At 37.7% G+C, this 12,690-nt stretch overlaps 1 protein-coding gene across 7 annotated transcripts in view; it reads left to right on the top strand.

Moving 5' to 3' along the window:
- Window positions 1-12,690, top strand: part of Bbx (BBX high mobility group box domain containing) — a 236,282-nt gene that overhangs the window by 109,694 nt on the left and 113,898 nt on the right. The window contains exon 4 of one of the 7 annotated variants that reach the window (XM_075964222.1): window positions 1,607-1,720. The exons of the other annotated variants lie outside the window; for them this stretch is intronic. The gene's annotated coding sequence lies outside the window, so the exon portion shown is untranslated. The remainder of the gene's footprint in view (window positions 1-1,606; window positions 1,721-12,690) is intronic. 7 annotated transcript variants of the gene reach the window in all.

Genomic DNA, 12,690 nt, shown 5'->3' with positions numbered 1-12,690 from the left:
TCAGTACTTAAGTAGTCCATTTCAGTAAAGCCTCCCACTTTCTTTCCTGTATTATGTTTATTCCACAAAGCATACATTAAAAATTAATTAAGAATCTTCTCTCAGTATTCAAATGATGAAAAATTGCTACTCTGTAGTTTGAAAAATAATCCCAGGTATTACTGAAAACTGAATTTGAAAAAGCAGCATGTTGTTAGTAAAACCTGGCCAGTCACTAGAGGGCAGAGAAGCACTGTTCTTATGCCTGATGTGAAATTTTCTGTTTTAAAAATTGCTGAACATGATAGAAAGATAAATCGATACACAACTTGATAGAAGTTTCTTTTTTATTTTTTTGTATTCTTGTGGTCTTGTAAAATTCAATGACATGTTTCCCACTGTGCAGAAGGAGCTTTTCTGGCAATTGTAGTGACTGCTTCTCAAAGGTGATGGTTATTTGAGTGTTAGTATTGCTCAAGAGGACCTACAAACACTTATGGTTACGAAGAGTGTGGTCGTTTGTACATGGAGTGTCGTGAAATAGGACTGTAGTGTATGTAGATGGTTAGGTGCAACTATGAGACGATTCTTTATCATTGTCTCTAAGAATTCACTGAAGTGTGGTATGTTTTCATTTTCCTGATCAGCTCAAATATGTTGGATCATTAATTAGGACCTTGAAATGTCAAAGTCGTAAAAGCAGATGAATTAATTCTCTTTCTAAAATCTTGTCTGTCTGTCTGTCTGCCTATCTATCTATCTATCTATCTATCTATCTATCTATCTATCTATCTATCCGACGGGGTTTCTCTGTGTAGCTCTGACTGTCCTGAACCTTACTCTATAGACCAGGATTGCCTTGAATTCAGACAGCCATCTATCTCTGCTTCCTAGGTGCTGGGTTATAGAAGTGTACCACCACGACCCGGCCTAAAATTTTTATATTTGTTCTGGTGACTTCACTCAATTTTGTTTCTGTTCTAAATTTTCTATCTGTTTTTTCTGATATATTTAAAAATATTCTTGTAACATACCTTGTTATTGTCCTATAGGATAGAAAAAATTACCTTAAAGTAAGTAGAATTTGAATTTTATTTAATAAAAAATTTGTGTTTATATGATATACTTTTCTAATAGGAACAGCACAGGATATCAGGAAAAATACTGAATTTTGGAGTCTGATTCGGCGCTCTAGTTTTTCATTTGTTTGTGACCTTGGGCAAATCACATTACCTCTGATTTTCATATTTAAAATTGGAAAAATGTTATTTTCTTGTCAGGCCAGGTTGCTTTGAGCATCGTGTGTGGACCTCGTGAAGATGAATGTTGATGGGTAAAGGTACATGATCAGGGAAACCTCAATAGTTGCTTTTAAACAGTTGATTGTATTGCTTGTTTAATATGACAAGGGCACCACCACTTCATAAATAGTACCATAAATGTGGACTCCTAACGAAACCCCAAGTTATGATTGCAGACTTCTCTGTCTCTGACTTTCTTGGCTGCTTAATCCCTGCAACTCTGACTAACTCCCAGTTCTGTATGTCTATCCTCTGATTATCTCTGTGTTTTCCCCTCTGTGTTTCTCCTGACTGTCTCTGGTCTTTCTCTGTTTTTCTTGTCCCAGGCACCCTAAGGAAGACCCCAAGCCTCTAGCAGATGATATCATCTCCAGCATGTTATAGATGTCAAGGATTCCCTGGGATATTGAGAAATACCAGAGGCGAATTGTTCCACTGTAGTAAGTCAATCAGCATTTATATAGTGACTACTGTTCAGAGCACAGCTGCTGATACCCTGGGAGAAAAGTAGTAAGCTAGAGTTCAGTACAAAAGGCACAAGTCTTTCTTCTCGGGGAATCTGGTAGGTTGGCCCCACATTCAAATGAGGACAATTTTAAAGCTGATAAAAATCATGTAAATGAGTTGTATTGTTTGTATGCTAAAGGGACATGTGGTTAATGCTACATAGAGATCAGGTGGTGTTAGCCAAATTTCTCACATGAGTTTAAAATGTGAGTTTGAAATAGGGATGAGAGATCAGTAGCAGTAAGGAAAGTATGGAAGTTATTTCTGCCGGCCTTTGGCTAGTGTGCTCACTTGTCTCAGGGACTCTATTGGGATGGTAGTCAAATGAGCTTGATAAATTTTGGCCTAGCAAAACTTAACCTTTTATTCACTTAAAGGAGTTAGGTCAAGATGGCTGTGGATGTTTGCTCAGCATTAGCTTTTCTCCAAAAACAAAGGGACAATACAGAGCTCACTTACAATGAATGAAAATGTTAGCTGTGAACTTCTGAGACAGTGTGTGCAGAGAAATGGGAATGTTTTGTACAAATTTTTCTTCCCCAATTCGAGTTGAGATAGTGACACGCAAAGGTTTTTTTGCCCACTGCAGTGATTTAAACTTGACTGTTGTTTGCCTCAAGAAAGTTCTAAACCCTTGAGCGTGACTCCAGGTGTACTTGCCAGTCTCTCCATTTATGTCCGTCGCTCATTTTTCATTTCCTTAGTAATTATCCTGGTATCTTACGTTTTTATACAGTTCATTCCAACTTTAATATCCAAGGTTGTTCTTGATCTTGTGATATGAGTAGTATTTAGTGGTCGGTAACTTTAGCTGACAGTATCAATGTCTTACCGCTGTCAGGCACTACTTATGCATCAGTATTCTGAGAATCGTGGAGGGGTACCATGGTTTAAACTACTAGAGCTGCTAGTACTTACATAGCTAACAGTTGTTTATTGAATATAGAGAGGAACGTTGTAAGTGCAGTATGCCCTCATATATGAGTCCTCTGCTCCGCAACAATCATTTCACTAAATGATTGAGTATTGAAAGTAGTTCTGCTAGTAGGTGGCTGTGTTAAAACACAAGCAAATAAATAATGTAATCTTGAACTTCACTCTTGAAAATTACGTCTCCTAATTAAGATGAAGAATAGTTGCCATTGTCCTGGCTGTGTGTCAGCAGCTGGAATTTGTAGACCTAACTGGGCTTTAGGTCCCTATTTGCATCACAGCAACCTGCTTATTTGTGTCTCATGACCATAACATGCAGGTCATACATTGGACTTCCCTTTTGTTGCTTAGGATTGGTTTGTTCTAAAAAGAATACATTTTTTTTCTTTTTTAAAACAAGTATAATAAATGCCTTGACTTTCCTACTTCATCAGCACTGAAGCTTGAGTTCTGCCTTCTTGCCTCTACTTCTTACCGCCATCCCTGTGGTTGTGACCAAACTGATTCATCCTACCCTTTTTTACTTAATCCCAGGTCTTTTATCACACCCCATTGACCATTTTTGAATTGTATTAGACTTCCCTGGAGGTGATGGATCTGTGTAACAGTTGCTGAAAGCAGGTTGATCCTGGCTTTCTGCTCTGGTTCTTCCCCTAGCGACTCCTGCTAAATGGCACAGAGAGGCCAGATTCCTTTCCTTAGTACCCTCCCTCTGCCTTCTCACGCCTATTGAAGTTTGGGTCTTACAATTCTTATGTGACGTAGTTTTCAAACTTTGTTGGCAAGCTCCTCTGAACTAAGCATCGAAAGTAATGATGCCACAGACCAGGCTGCCAAGGATAGGGCATACCTCTGCTTTCTGTATATCCTAAGCATCTCCGCCAGGATCTCATGGAGAGCTCAGTATTTGACCTTTAGCCCAGATTAAATAAACGGTTCCCTTTTGGCCTTCAGGGTCAGAAAATAATTTGATCTCATTAGTGTTATTCATCTGCTTTTGAAATCCCCATGTAAGTCTAACAGTGTTTACATTAAAGAAAAGAATTAGGTAAAGAGAGAAATTTTCATATACAAAATGAAAAAAGATAAAACATTTAATGAAGGATTTATTTTTAATAAAATTCACCTATATCTAAATCAAGGTTGAAATTGAAAAAAAAATAGTCTTAATTTTTTTTTTAAATACCAGATTACTTATCATTGAAGGTATAGTTGTTACCTCCCATCTGTAGCATTCATGGACTGCAAACACCTGAGGTCTGTTAGACTGTAAAGGTCTGGGGATGAGAAACCAGATGGCTATCCTACTCCTTTACCATCTGCTTACTTAACTAAACTCTGGGAGAGCATATTTTCCCCAGTGTTCTGTTTTCTAAAGATGTGGTTAGCCATCTTATCCGAAGAACACGTTAGTTTTTGTTGCTTAGGAATGCAAGGAGAAAAGCACGCCTGTGTGCTTGTAAAAGAAAAATCAGGAATTACATGAATTGAAAATTTTACCGATAGGAAAATGCTTTCGCTAACCACCTTCATATTGTCTCTTTGATTAATGTAAAATGTTTGATCTATTAAGTATGCACATCAATATTTCAAATTATCAGTGTAAGTTTCTCTTATACTATTAATTCAGTTAGCACTTTATTAATTTAGACTTCAGAGTGCTTTGCCAAACCTACAGCTGTAATTTAGTATTCTTAATTTAAGGTCTTCTGAAAGAGAGACATGGTCCCTGATTTCAACTGCAACAAATATTAAAAATAAACTAGTAGTATTAACAGGTTGAAGTATTCATAAACACAATGGAGAGATTAACAAATATATAAGCTTTTGACAGAAAATTTTCTTTCTGAAGGACGATAGAAGTGCTAAATTAAGAGTAGAATTTCAGTTATGTATTCAATTTTATTCTAACTTTATGGCTGTTTTATAACAAACCTGGAAATGAATATAAAGGCTCAAAGTTGATCTGTACTTAATTATTCAAATAATTATGCCAAAGCAGATTTACATGTATTATTAAAAAGCATTTGGTAAAGTAGTTTTCAGCAGCCTCATATATTCATTTTGTCCAAGAGTTCACATATGGGTAAGAAAGCTGTGAAGAAAAGTGAGCAGTGAATCTGTTTTCCTGAAGTTAATTTTCCAATATGTTGCCATTTATTCTGCTTCCTGGAAAATCCACATTTCTAAAAAGCTGACTAGGCATTATTGAATAAAAAATAAATCACGGAGAACAGAGAAGATGGCACCTTAAGGTTGATCATTGTTCTGGGAAAATCAGTGTCTTCAAAGATGATTGCCTGGACACCAGCACATTTGAAAAAGGGTTTTCTTCTGCATGTCTGCCAAGCCGCTGCCTCCTAACTCTGATTGTGTATGTTTCTTTCATACTCAGCCAACTGACACTTAACTTCCTTTCTCTCTGTCTGCCAAGTACTGTGTTTCCTTTGAATGGTGGCATCATTGCCCTTAGGTTAAAGTCTGCTTTGAGCTTAGAGGAATTTTGGCTGCTTTTGAAAAATCCATTTATGGTTATTTGCTGTTATTTAACCCTCACACGGCACCTATAGATAAATTTGTTATAATTAGGTAGGTGGTGGTGTTGCCTCTATAAATCTTGAGCTGGTCAGTGAATGGGTGTTTTATCACTTAGCAACCCATGAGCTTCTAAGAAGCACACTTGACCCAGTGAAACCAGTGCTTTGCGAATTGAATCAGACAGCCTTTAGATTTAGGGGTCCCGTTGGGAGTGGCTAACAAGCTCCTACCAGCTGTCTCCATCAACCTGCTGTTGAGGACATAAGTATGTGAAGCTATGTTCTAATTTTTATGTGGTGGTTGGGGATTGGAACTGAGAACCTCATGCTTGTCTGCAAGGCCTCTCCCTTGCCTAGGTGTTTTTGACAGAATTGATAAGAATAAAATGAAACTTATTTTTGAATGGGACGATAATCTTGGTTTAACTAGTTTGCACTTAAAAATAAACTGTAGGGGTTTGAAGAAGTAAAGTTTAGTTTCTGATACCCAATGAATTACCCTTTACCAACACTGGCAACATGTCTACCTTCTGCCTCTGAATTCCTTGTACAAGGCATTCTGGAAGGTTTTTTTTTTTTTTGAGGTAGAGATAGAGAGATCTTTTCTTCCTTCTTTTTAAAGTATTGTTAGTTTTTTTTAATGTTACTTCTTTCTAAAGGTGATTTCTCCTAAAGCGTAGTTGAAGAATATATATATATATATATATATATATATATATATATATACACACATACATACATACATACACACACACACACGCACACACATATATATATTTCATATTGCTGTTTAACTCTTAAATATGTTTAAAAGATGCCTTTTTGTTGAACAGATATTTTTCTTTCTTTCTCTTTATTTTTGTCCCTTATTTTTATTTCGCTTTGTACAACCTGCATTTTCTTCAACAAATGGGGCATTAGGTCCATAAAACAAGATGCAGCTGTCTGAAATACGTTCATTGACTCAGCTGGGCATCCTGTAGTTACCCAACAAAAGTTATTTGATTTGGGGGTAGCATCAAGAAATCAAAATAAGCATTCACATTCAGATGTGGCAGCTCTAGTCAGTGTTTGTACCTATAACTGCAAGTATTATCACGGGTAGTGCATGCTAATGTTAAGCTTTGCCGAGATTTGAGCTCACTGTTGAGATTGTTAATAAGAGAGGTAAGAAACAGAGACCAGTGTCCCTTCTGAATGTTTGGTCCCCAAAGGAGCAATCAAATCTTCATCTCAAGATTGATTCATGAAAGCTTACATCAGTTTATAACTAAGATGAGGGATAAAAATCTGTGTTTGTTCTTTAGTGAAAAGCAGTGAGTACTTTTTTTTCGCTAGAGGAAATAAAAGAATGAAATGGACAGAACCAGAAGCACATGGAGAATGATGTCCCAGAGGACTTTTAGGAACTGCAGAATTGAGTGGAGCAGTAAAAACTATTCACACATTTTATTAGATCCATATAGAGCTGCAGACTGATGGTCTCTTTGAGAAGCCAGTGTTGTAAATATTTAGATAGGAAAAGAATATTAGGTCCCCAGAGTAACTGAATGTTCACAATGGAAGAGTGCATTGAAATAACAAATAATATATTTAGAATGTTATATATATATAAGTGGTTTCTCAAGACAGTTTCTCTGTAGCTTTTTGGAGCCTGTCCTGGAACTTACTCTGTAGACCTGGCTGGCCTTGAATTTACAGAGATCCATCTGCCTCTGCCTCCCGAGTACTGGGATTAAAGAAGTGTGCCATTGCCACCCAGTGAAATCTTATATTTTCAAAGCCTTTGTCTTGTGATTCTTCATATCTGATAGCCAAAGAAAGATTAATGTATTTGGGAAAGCTTTAAACACCATATCCTGACTCGTACTGGAACATTAGAAGTGCCGCCTTTAGTTTGCCCTGTCTCAGAGGAGTGTTCTTGTGGCTATGCTGTGGAATGGAGTATTAGCACAGATGCCTTGGGTACACTTGTTGAGACCTTAAGGACCTCTTCACCTGAGCTTCCTGAGCACAAAAGTGATTATCTTACACATTCACATATGATTCAGCACAGATTATAGAGGAAAGATTGTGTTTATGTTTGAGTTACAGTCTGCAAAGTAAATATTGGTAGGATTTGATCTTTTCATATAAAAACCCTTGACGTGTGCTCTGAACTGAAGGGATCTGGGATAATATGACAACCAGTCTTCAAACATAAGTTAAACGTGTTGTTTCAGGGAAAGACCCTAAGTGGGAATCATTTGGTGGCCCTTTAGAAACTTCATTCAAGGTTCATGTTTTTGAAATTGTGTTGTACTGTGGGCAGTTCTTCAAGATGACACCTAAGTATAATGTTGAGTTTCATAGTGACTGAAGTAGTTGAGTCCCGTGAGAAAGTAGCTGAAATGAAGGAGAATTACAAGTATATTCGCTGTTGTCTTACAGTCCACAAGAGTAGTGTGCCAAATTAATTTAACCTTTCTTGGAAAATATTGGGTTCTTATGATACATTTAATCCAGAAATGTTCTCACATAGTATTTTTCTTTTTTATCAAATGTGTCTGTCATAGCAATGGGTGCCCAGTACATGTAGGGTTTTATATACTGTGACGAATACTGAGAAGAAAATAGTTAAAAGGAAGAGAGACTTATTTTGACCCATGGTTTCAGAGGTTTAGTTGACTATGAGCTTGGTCTTATTACTTTGGGCCTGAGGCAAATCCAGGCATCTGGGTGGAGGAGGCTGGAGGCAGCAGAGCTGCTTTCCACAAGCCACCTTGGCAGCAAAGAGGCCAGAGGGGTGGGGACAAGGTGTCTCTGTAGGATGTGCCCGTTAGCCTGCTTCCTTCAGCTAGATCTGATCTCCAACCTCAGCATTTTATGGATCCATCACAGTTTAATCTGTTGTAGGTCAGAGCCCTCAGAATCCTGTCACCTTCTAAAGACCGTAACTCCCGGTGGGACCAAGTCTTTAATACCAAACTTTGGGGAAGGGACAAATATCTTGTATCCAAGCTCTGATATACATTAATTTTTTATATCCAAAGACTCTTTGCCATTTTAATAATATGACTTTAATGGAATAGGATTTTGTTTTTTTTTGTGGAAAATGTCAATGATTTACTTTTTTATTTTAACTAAAGTTGTCCTTAAAAATATATCTTTATGGTTTTCTCAGCAACGACTAAAAAGAAATTTCTATCTTGAAATTCTCAGTCTTGAACTTGTTCTGCAGCTTGAGCAGATTTGTTACTTTTTTTATCTGAGTTTATTTCAATGAGGGGGTTAAGTTAGGCTCTAAAGTTTATTCTGACTCTGTGATTCTATGATTGTTTTGAGTGAAGAATGGAGTTTTAGTTTGTTTTATATGGCTATAACAGAATGCCACAATCTGGGCAATTTATAAAGAAAATAAATTTTTCTCTTGGTCCTGAAGCCTGAAATTCAGGTGAAGATGCTCATGTCTGACAAGGACCTTCTCTTTTCTTTATTCTGTGGTGGGAGGCGGGAGGGTGAAAAGACCAGGTGTACTAGAGAGGAACAAAAGACTGTCCAAAGCAATTGCATTAATTCTTTTTGAAGGTAATGAATTCACTTCATTAGAACGGCATCAGTCTAGTCAGTGAGAACTTGAAAAATTTATTTGAAAAGTTCTTAGTCCTACACTTGAATTGGGAATAAGTTTCTGACATGGAGTTTGAGGGTCAGAGTAAAGCTGTAGTTCAAGTCCACATCAGTATAAACAGTCTTTGTGACTCCAGTAGATGATGGTAATAGAGAAAAGGAGCCTCACAGTTTTTAAATTAAAAACACATTTATTTTTAAAATTGTAATATAATTAAATCATTTCCTCTCTTCTTTCCTCCTTCCTACCTCTTTATTGTACCTCCTGCATCACATTCCCTCAGATTCATGGTCTCCTTTTCTTTGTTATTGTTGCACAGGTATATAACACAACATGCTATGTCTGTTAGTGTGCTTGTATGTATTCTGGTATGGGTTCTGGTATGACCACACTGGTATAATTACAAAATGTAAAGTTAGTCCTTATTTAGGAAAAATAGTAGTTATACTTATCTGTTGTAATTTGACTCAAATCATTAATACCGCTTCTGTTTTCCACAAGAAAAATGGAGCTTATTGGTACCTTATCTTTAATCCCTTTAAATTATAAATTAATGGCCAAGAGCCTGGAAAGAGGCACCATGTGTGCTCTCTGGCTGCGTAACTGGTGCTAGAAATGTCACCTGTTAGTGTGACTTTAGTTTTTTGAATAAGTGCCAGTACCACCTCTGACGCAGAAAGATGGATCTGGGTGTCCTACTGTTAGTAACTCACTGGATCACTGGCTTTTTAATTTGTCACAGATTCCAAGTTTATCATAATGAAATAAAAGGATCCCTTTTGTGCTGAAATGTTGAACTTTTATATCAGTTGAAAGTTCTTGGACAGGAAACCTTTGCTCTAGTAATGACTTTGGACTCTGGATGTTCAGCAGGATGACTGATCCAGTGTCTTGCTGCCAAGTACGGGGAAGACATGGAGAAGTGCGGTGTGTAGAGTTGCTTTGACTCACCCTTTCCTTTGGCAGCGGCTGCAGGCCTGTGGCAGCAGTACAAAATCTGTGTACTTGCCCATTTCAAAGCTGCTTTTCTTAGGCTCCCGGAGCAGTTTGTATAGAGGTGGAGCCAAAGTAAGAGGTCTACAGACGCAGTCTCAAAAGCAATTCACATGTAACCTACAAAGGACCCCTTTGAGATTTGTGTTATCACTATATTCCCCAGACTTCTTTTAAAGCTGTTGCAGAAGAATTGTGTTTGGGCTGTGCCTAATAAATCTTACTGAGCTGAAATCTGCTGTAGTGTTTTCCAGATTCCAACTGTAGGATTACTTAGATTTAGAGGGGCTGCTTCTTCCAGGACCAGATGAAGTGAACCTGAGTTAGCGATAAGTAAGATATCCAAGGCATTCGTTAGTATTTGCATCTGAATTACAGATTTTCACTCGATGCGACTATTTACCGTCAAAATCTGGTTCTGTGAATATCGAAGCATAAATTCTAAAATAACAATCAGGATTTTAACCTTAATGTGAAAGTTAAATACAACTGTCGGCTGCTCCAAAAGCTTATAGGAAGACACAGGAAGCAGTCCAAGAAGAAAGAATGTGTGGTGTGTCTCCACTTTCTCTGAAAGACGGTGGGAGAGAAAAGATGTCACTTTAGAGGAACATTAGGACTCTTCTCAAATGATGAGGATGCACCCATGAATCCTGTGTGTGGGCCCGTGCTTCCCAAGCACCCCTGAGGCTGCACTGCTCCCACAGCTACAGTAAATCTAAGGACTATGTTGGTGGAAAACAGAAATGGCTGCTTATGCCCATTTAGTGAACAATACAGATTCTCCCTTTTATAACTGATGGGTTTGCTGTGGAAGGATACCTCATCTCCTTCCTACGGCAGTGGTGATGGAAGACAACATAGTAAGTCCTTTATTTGCTTTTCAGACCCACCTAGGTAGCAGTTTCCATAAGGACCCTGTAAAACCAAAGTGTAGAACATCTAAAGGATGATTTTAATGAGAAAGAATAAAAAAAGTCAGTGTGGCTCAGTGGAAAGAGCTCTAATCATGTGATCAAGAGACCATGAGCTTAAATATGCTGATAATTAAATCTGCTCAGTGCACTTTAGCTAACCTTTGACATCTGTGGATTTCTTTTTCTCCCTTCGTAAATTAGGTGGTACCCAAGAATTGTATCTGTAGTCCCATCTTCTATAAAATGAATGGTTTCACTTGTAAAAGAATAACTCCTTAAGCTGAAACTGTTCTGCCAAGTGTAGCAGTAGTAACAAACTCAAAGTTCCTGGGGAAATGCGTTGTGACAGGCTGCATACAAACTTGTCAGAGTAGAGTATCATTCAAATTAGTCATTAATTTTTGTATTGCAATATGAAAATATTTTAAAAATGTAAAAAAGAAGCTTATATGCACCATCCTTAAAAAAATGTAACAAAATTACTGCCCCCTCCCATCCTAGTTTGCTTTCTGATGCTGTGATAAATGCTATGACCAAAAAGCCACTTGGGAAGGAAAGGGTTTACTTGGCTTACATGTCTCGATTATAGTCCATCACAGAGGCAAGTCCGGGTAGAAACTCAAGGCAGGAACTGAAACATAGACTGGAGGAACACTGCTTACTGGCTTACTCCTCATGGTGTCCAGAGGTAGCACCACTCATAAGTGAGTGAGCTGGACCTTCCTATGGTAACCATTAGTTAAGAAAACCCCCAGAGACTTTCCTACAGGCCATTCTGATGGGTCTGGTGCCTCACCTGAGATTCCCTCTTCCCAGATATGTCTACTTTGTGTCAAGTTGACAAAAACCAACCAGCGCATGCTCCAAACCTCTTCTGAAATAAACAGAGCTCAAGTATGGTCTATAGCTGTGATAATTCAAGTAATTAGCACTTTTACCTGATTAAATAATGTAAATGCTTGTTTGATTATGGAATGAATAATAATTGAAATAACTCTTTGGTCTGCTTTCTCAGCCATGTGTGTTTATGCCGTGCTCCCTTTAGCATTAATTTCATTTTAACTGGTTATGATTTGTGTTGCTGCCCAGCCTGCTAGTACAAGAAAGCTCTACAGCTGTGCTCTCAGACATGGCATCACTGCTAGAAGGTCCTGCTGCTGTCTATCAGATGTAGCTTGGTTAGTTCAAGTGACTGTGTCCTCCTGTGGCTTAGAATAACGGTAATTACCTGCCTAATGTAATTATAGTTCTTGATATAATAATCTCATATTATTAGCACTAGTAAATAAGAACATATTTGTTAAGTCGGTTTTCCTTTCAAACTATATATGGACCTTGATTTGTCTTCTGAGCATCTTAAATTGACCTGTTCTTGTCCTTTGTGATGGTGGTAGAGGTTCAACTTAGACTTTAATATTAATATTGCCAATCGCGCACGTGTGTGTGTGTGTGTGTGTATGTTTGGTATGTTTTAGTCCAGCTAAGATCAGTAACTGGTGAGGAGAAGCTGTAAGGGGTGGCTACTTCCTCATGTGGAGAAACTTTTTACAGGATTATGTCATCAGAATTTTAGTATGCATGAACCGAGAAACTTTACAAAACGTCCACTAGATGGCACCTTATTATTGTATCCTAGACTTACATTCCTGACTGACTAGAGGGTGAAATTTAAACAGAAATTGTTTTCTCAGAATCTTTGTTGTTAATTAAAACAAGGGTTTGTGTAAACTTTAAAAATCCTTGGATGGTGAAAACGTTATCACAGCATGCTTGGTAGCGTGTGTTCTATTGGGAACCTGCTTTCCTAATCATTTTTATATTTGCAATAGTTATGAAATCATAGAAAAATAGAAAACTGGTTATGATAATCATCACTTAGACAGTCTTGGTTTCTTCAGGCATTGAACAGTGTG

This window comes from Microtus pennsylvanicus, chromosome 1 (assembly GCF_037038515.1).
Source record: "Microtus pennsylvanicus isolate mMicPen1 chromosome 1, mMicPen1.hap1, whole genome shotgun sequence".
Taxonomy (NCBI): Eukaryota; Metazoa; Chordata; class Mammalia; order Rodentia; family Cricetidae; genus Microtus; species Microtus pennsylvanicus.
Note: the sequence above shows the minus strand (reverse complement) of the source record. Positions and strands in the feature narration are given on the sequence as shown.